Raw genomic sequence first — 14,018 nt, 5'->3', positions numbered from 1 at the left:
TTTTAGTTCTAAATAATATTTCATTGTCTGGATGTACCCCAGGTTATCCATTTGCTTACAGAAGGATATCTTGATCTCTTCCAAGTTTTGGCAGTTATAAGTAAGGCTGCATCTGTGTGCAGTTTTCTATGTGGACATAAGTTTTCAATTCATAAGTTTTCAATTCATTTGGTAACACTAAGGATCACGATTGCTGGATGGTATGGTAAGAGTATGTTTAGCTTTGAAGAACTTCCCTGGTCGTCCAGGGGTCAAGACTCCACGCTTCCACTGCAGGGGATACAGGTTTAATCGCTGGTCGGGGAACTAAGATCCCACATATCATGTATCAGGGCCGAAAAAAGTCTGGTTTTGTAAGAAACTGCTGGAGTGTCTTCCAGACTGGCTGTGCCGTTCTGTCCTCCCACCAGCAGCGAGAGAGCTCCTGTTGGTCCATGTCCTTGGCGTCTGGTGGTGTCAGTGTTTGGGATTTTGGCCATTCCAACAGATATACATTTCACTGTTTTAATTTGCAATTCCCTAATAATATATGATGTTGGACATCTTTTCCTATGTGTCCAGGTTCAATTTTTGCATGTGGATGTCCAGTTGTTCCAGCATCATTTGTTGAGAACACTGCTTATCCACTGTTTTGCCTTTGCTCCTTTGCCAAAGGTTGGTTAACTCTATTTCGAAGGGCCTATTTCTGGACTCTCTCTTCTGTTTCACTGATCTATGTGACTGTCCTTTTGCTAAAACTGTCTTGATTACTGCAGCTTCATAGTGAGTTCTGAAATCAGATAGTGTCCAAATTTGTTCTTCTCCTTCAATATTGAATTGGCTATTCTGGGTCTTTTGCTTCTTCATTTAAATTTTAGAATCTGTTTGTCAATATGCACCAAACAACTTAATGGGATTTATTTCCACTGGGATTTAATTGAATCCACAGATAAAATTGGGAAGAAATTACATCTTGAAAATATTGAGTCTACCCAACCATAAACGTGAACTATCTCTGCATTTATTTAGTTCTTTGATATCTGTTATCAGAGTTTTATAGTTTTCCTCATATAGATCTTGTATATATTTTATAAGATTTATACCTAGGTATTTTTTCTTTGAGTGCTGATGTAAATGATATTACATTTTTAATTTCAAAATCCACTTGTTCATTGCTGAGATATAAGAAAGGAATTACTTTTTATATTAACCATTTATCCTGCAATATTGCTATAATTGCTTATTCGTTACAATTTCTTTGTCAGTTCTTACAGGTTTTCTACATAGACAATCATGTCATCTGTGTAAAAAGACAGTTTTATTTCTTCTTTCCCAATCTGTTTATTTTTTATTTCCTTTTCTTGTCTTACTACATGAGCTTAGACGTTTAGTATGATGGTGAAAAGGCATGATGAAAGAGACATCCTTGTCTTATTCTTGATCTTAGAAGGAAAGCTAGTTTCTCACCATTAAGAATGATGTTAGACTTTTTACAGATGTTCTGTATCAAGCTGAGGAAGCTCCCTTCTATTTTAGTTTACAGAGAGATTTTATTGTGAATCAGTGTCGGGTTTTATCTCTCCATCAATTGATATGATCATGTGAATTTTCTTCTTTAAGTTACTGAGTTGATGAATTACATTAATTGTTTTCTAAATGTTGAAACAGCCTTGCATAACCAAAATAAACCCTACTTGGTTATAGCCATAATTTTTTTTGCATTGTTGGGTTCAACTTGCTAATGTTTTGTGGAGGACTTTTACCTCTTTGTTCATGAGCGATACTGTTCTGTAGTTTTCTTGTAGTATCTGGGTCTGTTTTTGGTATTAGGGTAATGCTGGTGGCATAGAGTAACTTAGCAAGTATTTGTTCTGCTTGTATCTTCTGGAAATGATTGTAGAGAACTGATGCACTCTCTTCCTTAAATGTTCAGTAGACTTCACCAGTGAACTCATCTGATCACGGTGCTTTCTGTTTTGCAAGGTGCTTAATTCTTAATTCAGTTGCTTTAATAGGCCCATGTCTGTTCAGATGATCTGTTTCCTCTTGTGCTCTGCTGGGTCTTCACAGCTGCGCAGGCTTTTCTCTAGCGGGGGCTTCTCCTGCTGCGGTGCAGTCTCTAGGGTGCACAGGCTTCAGTAGTCGTGGCACATGGGCTCAAGACCTGCAGTTCCCGGACCCTGGAGCACAGGCTCTGTAGTTGTGGCACACAGGCTTAGTTGCTCCACAGCATGTGGAATCTTCCAGATAGGGATCAAACCTGTGTCTCCTGCATTGGCAGGCAGATTCTTTATCACTGAGCCATCAGGGAAGCTCCTCTTATGTGAGTTTTGAGAGATTGCACTTTCAAATAATTGGTCCATCTTATCTAAGCTATCTCATTTGTGGGCATAGAGTTGTTAATAGTATTCATTTATTACCTTTTTTAATGTACATGGGATTTCTAATATTAGTAATTCATGCCCAGCTAGAGGCTTATCAATTTGATTGATTTTTTTCAAAGAATCAGCTTTGATTTTCTCAATTTTCTGTTGATTTGCTGTTTTCAATTTCATTGATTGGTACTCAACTTCTTAAATATTTCTTTTCTTCTGCTTACTTTGGATTTAATTTGTCCTTCTTTATCTAGTTTCCTAGTGCAAAGGCTTAAATTATTAATTTAAATTTTTTTCTTTTCTAACATATACATTAATGCTGTAAATTTCTCTCTAAGCATTGCTTTCACTGCATCCTACATACTTCATGTTGAATTTTAGTTTTCATTTATTTCAATTTTTTAAAAAATTCTCTTGAGATTTCTTCTTTGACTCATGTGTTATTTATAAATATGCTGTTTAATCTCCAAGTATTTGGAGATTTTTCAGCTATCTTTCTGTTACTGATTTCTAGTTTAATTCCATTGTGTTCTGAGAGCAGACATTGTATGATTTATAGTCTTTTAAAATCTGTTAATGTGTGTTTTATGGTCTGGAATGTGGTCTGTTTGGTGAATGTACCATGTGAGCTTGAAAAGAATGTATAATCTGCTGTTGTTGGATGAAGTAGTCTATAAATATCAATTATATCCAGTTGATTGATGGTGCTGTTGAGTTCAAATATGTGCTTACTGATCTTTTGCCTACTGAATCTGTTCTTCTGATACAGGTAAATTAAAGTGTCCATTTATAACAGAGGATTTATCTACTTCTCTTTGAATTTCAATCAGAGTTTGCCTCGTGTTGTTGGTTACATAGACATCAAGTATTCTTAGAACCCTGTGTCTTCATGGGTGAGACAGGATGACTAGAGGGCTGGAATTGGCTGTTTCTCTTCCCCAGGGAAGAAGAGGTCTAGAGCTGGCTGGAGTTGGGTATTTACAGAGGTTTTCTGTAATACTCTGTATTTGCCTGTTTCTCCCATTTGAGGGGCAGTGGTTTGCCCTGTAACATCCCTTTTATGATCAGATCTGAAAAAGTTGATTTTTCAAAAGTTCAAGTTCAACTTTTAATTTGTTGTTAGAATGGAGCTCCTTACATAATGGACAAGAAAACTGAACTCCACTTCATTCTTTTCTTTGGCCAAATAATATTCTGTTTCATGGATGTACCACATATTGTTTATCCATTGGTCAGTTCATAGGTATTTGGGTTGCTTCTTTTTGCTATTATGAATAATGTTACTATAAATAGTCACATACAAGCTTTTTTGTGTACATGAACACATGTTTTCATTTCTTGGATATATATCTAGGAGTAGAATTGTTGGGTCATATGTCTAATCATTTGAAGAATTGTCAGAATTTTTCCCAAAGTGCATATACCATTTTACATTCCCACTAGCAGTGTATGAAGGTTCCAATTTTTCCACATCCTTACCAACACTTATTATCTAACTTTAGTTTAGCTGTTCCAGTGGGTGTGAAGTTGTATCTAAGTGGTTTTGTCGTATTTCTCTGATGAGTAATGATGTTAAGCATCTTTTCATGTTATTGGCCATTTGTATACCTTCCTTGAAGAAAATCTTATTCTTATAATTTATTTATTTTTAAATTATTTATTATTGGGTTGTAGGAATTTTAAAAAATATATTCAATATACAGGTCCCTTATAAAAAATATTATTTGAAACCATTTATCCCATTCTATGGGTTGTTTTTTCATTTTCTTGATGGTGTCCTTTGAAACAGAAATTTTTTTAATTTTTATGAAGTTCATTTATAATCTTTTTCCTCTGTTGCTTGTCTTCTTTCATTTCTAGCTTTATGTTTGAAATAATTTGCTTTTGAAGAATATCTACTAGTGATTATCTACTGGTGACATTTTGTTTGTCAGAAATTATGTTCATTTCACATCCATTCTTAAAGGATAAGTCTCTGCATATAGAATACTATCTTAGGATTATTTTCTCTCCGTACATTAAAGATGTCATTTCACTGTCTTCTGGTTTCTGTTGTTTCTGTTGAGAAGTCAGCTGTCCTTCTGTCACTTATTTGAACAAACCATACTTTTTCTCTCATTTCTTTTGATCTTTTTTCTTTGTTGTAGTCTCCTGAAGAATCACTATGATGTATCAGGATATGGATTTTTGTTTTGTATCCCACCTTGGCTTTTTAAATTCACAAATATTGAAATTGGTATCTTTCAACAGAGCTGGAAAGTCTTCAACCATTATCAGTTTGTATCTCTCTTTCCTTGTAGAACTCCACCCTATTTACACATATGTTAGAGGTTCTCACTATATTCACTCATCCTTTCTTCAATATTTTCGGTCTTTTTTCTTCTCCTGCTGCATTCTGGATATTTTCTTCCAACCTGTCTTGCAGTTCATTAATTTTCTGTTCAGCTGTATCTAATCTGACATTAAACTAATTTTGAGCTTTTAAGTTTTCAGTTCTCGAAGTTTATTTTGCTTTTTGCCAATATGTTTCTTTTTATAGTTTTTGTCCCTTTGTATTTCTTTAAACACAGTAAACACTGTTATCTTATAGTCTGAGTCTGATAATTCTAATAACTGAAGTTTCATGTATATTTCTATTGTCTGTGGTTTTCACAAGTTTATTATTTCCTTCACTTCCTGATTTTTTTTACTTTGTGCTAGAAATTTTATTCGAAAAATTATATGTAAGAACAATTTATAAATTAAGATAGTGATATTTTCTGCAGAGGAGATTTTTTTGCTTGCTTCTGCCAGGAATCAGATAATCTATAATCCTGGAACCACTTCAGTCAAAGTTCAAAGCTTGAGGTTTTTTAGATAACCCAGGTAATTGGAACTGGAAAGTCCATGAGACACTTGGTTTGCTTATGACTTATCATAAGTTTCAGTATAGTTATTCAGGATCCCAGCTTATAATAATGAAGGAAGAACATTTAAAAGTCCCCACTTTTGGCAGATTCTGGGACTTAAATTTTCCTGATACTACCAAAACCACAGTTATTTCTTCTGGATTTGTAAATGTCCTTGGGGAAAATGCACTTTTGGGTAGTAGTCTTCTCTGGGTTCTCATTTTTCAGTTTATTTTGATAGAAAAATTTATTTTGAAAGAGCCAGTAAGAGATTACTGGCTCTTTGGTGCTTTTAAGATATTTTTATATTCCTTATACACTTTTCAGTTGTCCTCTGAGGAAGATTTGGTCTTAATTAACTGTCTTCCTATTGAAGGAGGAAATGGCAACCCACTCCAGTATTCTTGCCTGGAAAATTCCATGGACAAAGCAGCCTGGTGGGCTACAGTCCATGGGGTTGCAAAGACTCAGACACGACTGAGTGACTGAGCACTTGGCATGAAACCATCTCCCTATACAGGCAAGCTTCACACCAGTCAGATACACGGGGTTATTTACACTTCTGTAATAACAGGAATATTTGCATTTTCGATGAGGAAGTAAGGCTCACGGTAGAGAAGTGACTTGTCACAGATCACAGTGAAGTAAGGCTCACAGTAGAGAAGTGACTTGTCACAGGTCACACTGAAGATATGGCAGGGCAAAAACTGGACATCAAGAAGCTAAAAATTCTTTGAACCACATCCTTCACAAACCAGGTACCACCTATCCATAAAACAGGTCCCATAAACTCCTGTAGCAGTCATCTCGGTGGGCCAACTGAGGTAACAATTATGAGAGTTTTCCAAAGTGGAAATTCTCTTTCCACTGCAGAAATGATTATAATAAAATGTTACTCACTGGTGACAATGGCCTTTCACTGAAGTGGCTTTGAGTTTCCCTGGGAGCTGCATCTGTTGGTTATGAAATCACATTTAGAGTCACTTCCTCATTCATCATATTCATTCTATAGCATTTAATTAGCACCTACTATGGGCAGGCCTGTGCTCAGAGATCCCCTGTCTAAGGGAGGAGAATTGGACAAGGGCTGTATGATATACCAGATCAATGACTGGGAAGTGCTAGGAACACTGGGGAGATAGCAATGTGAATAAATAAAATAACTCCTGTTTACTGGGCAGTTCCCATGTGTCAGGCAGCGACTGCCCTGAAATACACATATAAATACATATCCATATTTTTATGAACAGTCACAGGTTCTAGGAATTAGAACTTTGATATCTTTAAAGGCCATAATTTATTCACTATGTATATATACATACATACATACATACATACAAATGTATGTATCATATTATACATACAATATAACATATATTCTCATTTTTATATAGCATATAATACAACACATAGCACATGATTTACATACATATAATTTGATCCTTAAAAGAGGACAAGGGACTAGGGAGATATAGAGATCTCAAGCAAGGTATCTTACATCTTGGTCAGTGAGGCCAATGCTAGCACCTACCTCCTCAGCTTTTCTATAAGAAGGACTTAATAAAGGCAGCTGTGAACACTAGCTCTGCCACCAGATGAGGACATCAGGGCTCCGAGAGTGGATCCCACGTGTCTGCTTCACACAGATGATCAGCACACATTCCTGACCTTCTGGGTGCCAGCCTCTGAGCTGGGGCCTAGGGATGTAGGGCAGACAGCCCCCTTTCTCAGCCCACGTCTAAAAGGCTATGACTTCACCCCCAGTGTGGGTGGCTCAGTCTGGAGAAGTGGTGGCAGGCTGCCTGGGGAGAAGAGGGGCTCCCTCCAGCCGGCTTATGAAGCACAGCGAGGTATTTTCCAGATGGAATAGCTAAGTGGGGGATTTAAGGTGGGGGGATAATGTGCAGAACAAAACAAGGCAAGGACCCTTCTCTTTCTTGCTCTGTCTGGGGAGGAACACGTCCTTCACCTGCGTTTTCCATCTAAGTGCTGAAGTAGCATCTTTGTTACAAGGAAGTAGGTCACATTTCCAGTCCAAAAAGGAAACTGCTATCTCCATTGTGACAGGGTGCGAAAGAGCTGCCTCCGCTGCCTCCCCCGCGTGCCTCCCTGGAGTCCTCACTTGCTGGGCCTGCTGTTCCCAGAGCAGCTTTTCCCTTCCTGCCTGGTGTGTGAGCCACGCTGGAGAATTCATTAGCAGCCCCTGAGCTGGCCCCAATAGCAGTGGGGGTGCTGTGGGCAGAACCTGAAGCTGGCATGTGTGCCCTAGTCCACCCTCTGGCTCAGCTAACTTGGAGCGACTGGGAAGTGGCTTTTCCCGGAAGAAGTAGTTCAGGCACTGCCACTTGCAAGCAAGTCTTAGCTCAAGCTCCACCTTGGCTAGGATCTACTTGCAGGGAGCCTTGTCCTTCTTTGGGTGCTATGAAGACTGTGGATGAGAGTATGCCTAAGCCTGGCATCCAGTCACATGAGAACCTGCAAGTGGGGACTCCGTGCTTCTTGGAGTTGTCACAAAAATTTCTGAGGCGGGAGCCGTGTCACCAAATGTTAGATTCAGGCTATGAACATGAAGTTCTCCAGGGAAGTCTGCAATGCCGTAAAAAAATAGCATGTATCTCCAGGCAGACTGGTGCAATGGGCAGAGTTGTCTGAAAAGGGCCCCAGAATCTTGTGCTGTGTTTTCTAAACAATGAGCTATCAGGAGGCAGCCTGCTCCCACAGGCCAGCGGCTCCCTCTCCCCACCACGGCAGAGGGCAACTTTAACATCCCACTGGCCCCCAGAGGCCCGAAGCTTCCTGGGCGCTGACAGGCAAACCACCCCTATAATCAGCCAGCACCCGACTCCATTCTGCCTTGATTTAAGTGGTCTGTCTGGGCCTCTCTCTGGCATTTGTCTTTCCAAAGGGAAACCCAGGGGTGGTCCCTCCACTCTACTAAAGGAGGGGACACAGGGAGCCCTCTGGTTCAGGAGACTTTACCCCTCATGAGAGAATCATGTTTGAAATCTCTTCCAACCTATGGTCAAGAGGGAATGAAACCCTGATGTAGAAATTTCCATTCAGAAAGTGTTCCTTGTGGGCCAGCAACTTCCATCTATTGTTTTGCAAAAGTTTGTTCCTGTATTTGCTTCCTGGGGCTGTCATAACAGATGACCACAAACCGGGTGGCTTCAAACAATAGAAATTTAGAAATATACATGCATCAAGAGCCTCCCTGGCTTGGTGGTAAAGAATATGCCTACAATGCAGGAGATGTGGGTTCAATCCCTGGGTTGGGATGGTCCCCTGGAGAATGAGCAATGAGCTATTCTTCAGTATTCTTTCCTGGAGAATCCCACGGACAGAGGAGCCTGGCCAGCTGCAGTCCATGGGGTCACAAGAGTCAGACACGACTTAGCGAATAACCACCACCACCGCATGTGCATTGATGTGCGGTGTTTGTTTCCCTTTTTCTGACTTATTTCACCCTGTGTAAGGGCTTCCTCGGTGGCTCAGATGGTAAAGAATCCACCTGCCAGTGCAAGAGACCTGTATAACAGGCTCTAGGTATAGCCACCTCACTACTCAGAAACTAACAAAACATTGTAAAGCAATTATCCTCTAATTAAAAAAAATTTTTTAAACAGAAATTTATTCTCTCTTGGGTAGGAAGAATCAGTATTGTGAAAATGACTATACTACCAAATGCAATCTATAGATTCAGTGTGATCCCTATCAAATTACCAATGGCATTTTTCACAGAACTAGAATAAAAAATTTCACAATTCATATGGAAACACAAAAGACCCTGAATAGCCAAAGCAGTCTTGAGAAAGAAGAATGGAGCTGAAGGGATCAACCTTCCTGACTTCAGATTATACTGCAAAGCTACAGTCATCAAGCCAGTATGGTACTGGCACAAAAAAAAGAAATGTAGACCAATGGAACAAGATAGAAAGCCCAGAAATAAGCCCATGCACCTATGGGTACCTTATTTTTCACAAAGGAGGCAGGAATATATGATGGGACAAGACAGCCTCTTCAATAAATGGTGCTGGGAAAACTGGACAACTACATGTAAAAGAATGAAATTAGAACATTTCCTAACACCATTCATAAAGATAAACTCAAAATGGATTAAGGACCTACATGTAAGACCAGAAACTATAAAACTCTTAGAGGAAAATGTAGGCAGAACACTTGACATAAATCAAAGCAAGATCCTCTATGACCCACCTCCTAGAGTAACAGAAATAAAAGTAAACAAGTGGGACCTGATTAAACTTAAAAGCTTTTTCACAGCAAAGGAAACTATAGGCAAGGTGAAAAGACAACCCTCAGAATGGGAGAAAATAATAGCAAATGAAACAACTGACAAAGGGTTAATTTCCAAGATATAGAAGCAGCTCATACAACTCCATACCAGAAAAACAAACAACCCAATCAAACAGCGGGAGAAAGACCTAAACAGACATATCTCCAAAGAAGACATACAGATGGCTAACAAACACATGAAAAGATGCTCAACATCGCTCATTTTTAGAGAAATGCAAATCAAAACTACAATGAGATATCACCTCACACCAGTCAGAATGGCCATCATCAAAAAGTCGACAAACAATAAATGCTGGAGGTGTGGAGAAAAGGGAACACTCTTGCACTGTTGGTGGGGATGTAAATTGATACAGCCACTATGGGAGATGGTATGGAGATTCCTTAAAAGACTCGGAATAAAACTACCATATGACCCAGTAATTCCACCCCTAAGCATATACCCTGAGGAAATCAAAATTGAAAAAGACACATGTATCCCATTGTTCACCGCAGCACTATTTACAATAGCTAGAACATGGAAGCAACCTAGATGTCCATCAACAGAAGAATAGATAAAGAAGTTGTGGTGCATACACACAATGGCAGATTACTCAGCCACAAAAAGGAATGCCTTTGAGTCAGTTCTAATGAGGTGGATGAACCTAGAACCTATTATACAAAGCGAAGTAAGTCAGAAAGAGAAAGATAAATATTGTATTATAACGCACATATACGGAATCTAGAAAAATGGTACTGAAGAGTCTATTTACAGGGCAGCAATGGAGAAACAGACATGGAGAATAGACTTATGGACATGGGGAGAGGGGAGGAGAGGGTGAGATGTATGGAGAAAGTAACATGGAAACTTACATTACCATATGTAAAATAGACAGCCAACGGGAATTTGCTGTATGGCTCAGGAAACTCAAACAGGAGCTCTGTATCAACCTAGAAGGGGTGGGCTGGGGAGGGACGTGGGAGGAAGGTTCAAAAGGGAGGAGATATATGTATACCTATGGCTGATTCACGTTGTGGTTTGACAGAAAACAGCAAAATTCTGTAAAGCAATTATCCTTCAATAAAAAATAAATAAAATTTTTAAAAAAGAAATTTATTCTCTCATAGTTCTGGAGGCTGGAAGTCCAAAATCGTGGAGTTGGCAGGACTGGGTACCCTTTCATGCCATGCCTCTCTGCTGCTCCTGGTGGCTGCCAGCCATTTTTGGCGTTTCCTGGCTTGTAGCCACAATGCTCCAGTCTCTGTCTCCACCTTCACATCATCTCCTCTGTGTGTCTCTTATAAATATGACATTTGTTGTTGGTCTTAGGACCCACTGGATAACCAGCATGATATCATCTCAAGATACTTAATGTCATTGGCAAAGACAGTTTTCAAAGAAGGTCGCATTCACAGGTTCCGGGATTCGGAGGTGGACATACCTTTCGGAGGGCCACCATTCAACCTACTACAACCCCATTCCCATTTCTCCACAAGATGTGATGGTTCTTGTTACTCCACCAACTAGAGAGAGATGAGAGAGAAGAACCTGTTCTGTGCCAGGTTCATGTCATTATCTACATATCTCCACATTCTTTATCTTGACTCTGTCCAGCATCTTGCCAAGCTAAGGATTCTTATTTCCTCTTTCCAGATAAGGACATAGAAGCTCAGAGTTTTTAAGTAAGTTGCCCAAAGCCCCACAGCTAAGAAACAGCACAGGGATATTGGACTCAGGTCTGTCCATGTCATACAAAAGGATCCCACCAGGGCTTGGGACAAATCCTGCAATATCACATGGGATGGGTTAAGGAAGATGCTTTATTGGAGAAAGGGACCAAGGGTCAGTGAGAAGTGAGAAGATAGGGAATCCCCAGAGAGGAATGTGGAAGCCAGGGCGCTCCTGTAGTGCTGGGTGCGCAGACACAGGCAAAAACCAGCCAGATTCCGGGGCTTGCACCCTAGTGGAGGAGACGATGTGTAACCTAACAGCGTGTGAAGAGCAGCAAAGCAGGATAAGGGGTTTGGGGAGGGGAAGCTGGGGGGGGAAGATGCGTCTGAGGGTGGAGTCAGAGTGCCGAGAGGAGAGAGCAGAAAGGGAGTGATGGGGGAGTCAGGCAGCGACTGCACGCAGTCCTCGTGGAGACGTGGTGAGGGGTCTGCATTTTCTCTGAGTGTGAAGGACGTCCAGTCCATCGTAGGACTGAAGCTGAGGAGTGAGGGGATCGCCTTCACTTTTTAAAAACTCGCCGTGGGAGGAAGTATCAGACAAGTTCAAACTGAGGGGCATACTACAAAATATCTGTACTGTATGATTATACAGTGGAAGTGAGAAATAGATTTAAGGGACTAGATCTGATAGACAGAGTGCCGGATGAACTATGGACAGAGGTTCATGACATTCTACAGGAGACAAGGATCAAGACCATCCCCAAGAAAAAGAAATGCAAAAAAGCAAACTGGCTGTCTGAGGAGGCCTTACAAATAGCTCTGAAAAGAAGGGAAGCAAAAAGCAAAGGAGAATAGGAGAGATATACCCATTTGAATGCAGAGTTCCAAAGAATAGCAAGAAGAAATAAGAAAGCCTTCCTCAGCAATCAATGCAAAGAAATAGAGGAAAACAATAGAATGGGAAAGACTAGAGATCTCTTCAAGAAAATCAGAGACACCAAGGGAACATTTCATGCAAAGATGGGCTCCATAAAGGACAGAAATGGTATGGACCTAACAGAAGCAGAAGATATTAAGAAAAGGTGGCAAGAATACACAGAAGAACTATACAAAAAAGATATTCATGACCAAGATAATCATGATGGTGTGATCACTCACCTAGAGCCAGACATCCTGGAATGCGAAGTTAAGTGGGCCTTAGAAAGCATCACTACGAACAAAGCTAGTGGAGGTGATGGAATTCCAGTTGAGCTATTTTGAATCCTAAAAGATGATGCTGTGAAAGTGCTGCACTTAATATGCCAGCAAATTTGGAAAACCCAGCAGTGGCCACAGGACTGGAAAAGGTCAGTTTTCATTCCAATCCCAAAGAAAGGCAATGCCAAAGAATGCTCAAACTACCACACAATTGCACTCATCTCACATGCTAGTAAAGTAATGCTCAAAATTCTCCAAGCCAGGGTTCAGCAATACGTGAACCGTGAACTTCCAGACGTTCAAGCTGGTTTTAGAAAAGGGAGAGGAACCAGAGATCAACTTTCCAACATCCGTTGGATCATGGAAAAAGCAAGAGAGTTCCAGAAACACATCTATTTCTGCTTTATTGACTATGCCAAAGCCTTTGACTGTGTGGATCACAATCAGCTGCGGAAAATTCTGAAAGAGATGGGAATACCAGACCACCTGACCTGCCTGTTGAGAGACCTATATGCAGGTCAGGAAGCAACAGTTAGAACTGGACATGGAACAACAGACTGGTTCCAAATAGGAAAAGGAGTACGTCAAGGCTGTATATTGTCACCCTGCTTATTTAACTTCTGTGCAGAGTACATCATGAGAAACGCTGGGCTGGAAGAAGCACAAACTGGAATCAAGATTGCCGGGAGAAATATCAATCACCTCAGATATGCAGATGACACCACCCTTATGGCAGAAAGTGAAAAAACTAAAGAGCCTCTTGATGAAAGTGAAAGAGGAGAGTGAAAAAGTTGGCTTAAAGGTCAACATTCAGAAAACGAAGATCACGGCGTCTGGTCCCATCACTTCGTGGGAAATAGATGGGGAAACAGTGGAAACAGCGTCAGACTTTATTTTTTGGGGCTCCAAAATCACTGCAGATGGTGATTGCAGCCATGAAATTAAAAGATGCTTACTCCTTGGAAGGAAAGTTTTGACCAACCTAGACACCATATTAAAAAACAGAGACATTACTTTCTCAACAAAGGTCCATCTAGTGAAGGCTGTGGTTTTTCCAGTAGTCATGTATGGATGTGAGAGTTTGACCGTGAAGAAAGCTGAGCACCGAAGAACTGATGCTTTTGAACTGTGGTGCTGGAGAAGACTCCTGAGAGTCCCTTGGACTGCAAGGAGATCCAACCAGTCTATCCTAAAGGAGATCAGTCCTGAGTGTTCATTGGAAGGACTGATGTTGAAGGTGAAACTCCAATATTTTGTCCACCTGATGTGAAGAGCTGACTCATTTGAAAAGACAATGATGTTGGGAAAGATTGAGGGCAGGAGGAGAAGGGGACAACAGAGGATGAGATGGTTGGATGGCATCACTGACTCAATGGACAAGAGTTTGGATAAAGTCCAGGAGTTGGTGATGGACAGGGAGGCCTAGCATGCTGCGGTTCATGGGGTCGCAGAGTCAGACACGACTGAGTGACTGAACTGAATTGAACTTCCCAAAAGTGCCAAGGGTATGAGAGGTGAAGACAAGACCAAGGGACTAATCCAGTTTAAAGATGAACGAAGGGACACAACAACAGAATGCAATGCCCTGGACTTTTCTTTGGGGACAATAGACAGAATA

The sequence above is a fragment of the Budorcas taxicolor genome, chromosome 20 (genome assembly GCF_023091745.1).
Source record: "Budorcas taxicolor isolate Tak-1 chromosome 20, Takin1.1, whole genome shotgun sequence".
Taxonomy (NCBI): domain Eukaryota; kingdom Metazoa; phylum Chordata; class Mammalia; order Artiodactyla; family Bovidae; genus Budorcas; species Budorcas taxicolor.
The sequence above is the reverse complement of the archived record's forward strand: the minus strand, read 5'-3'. Positions refer to the sequence as shown.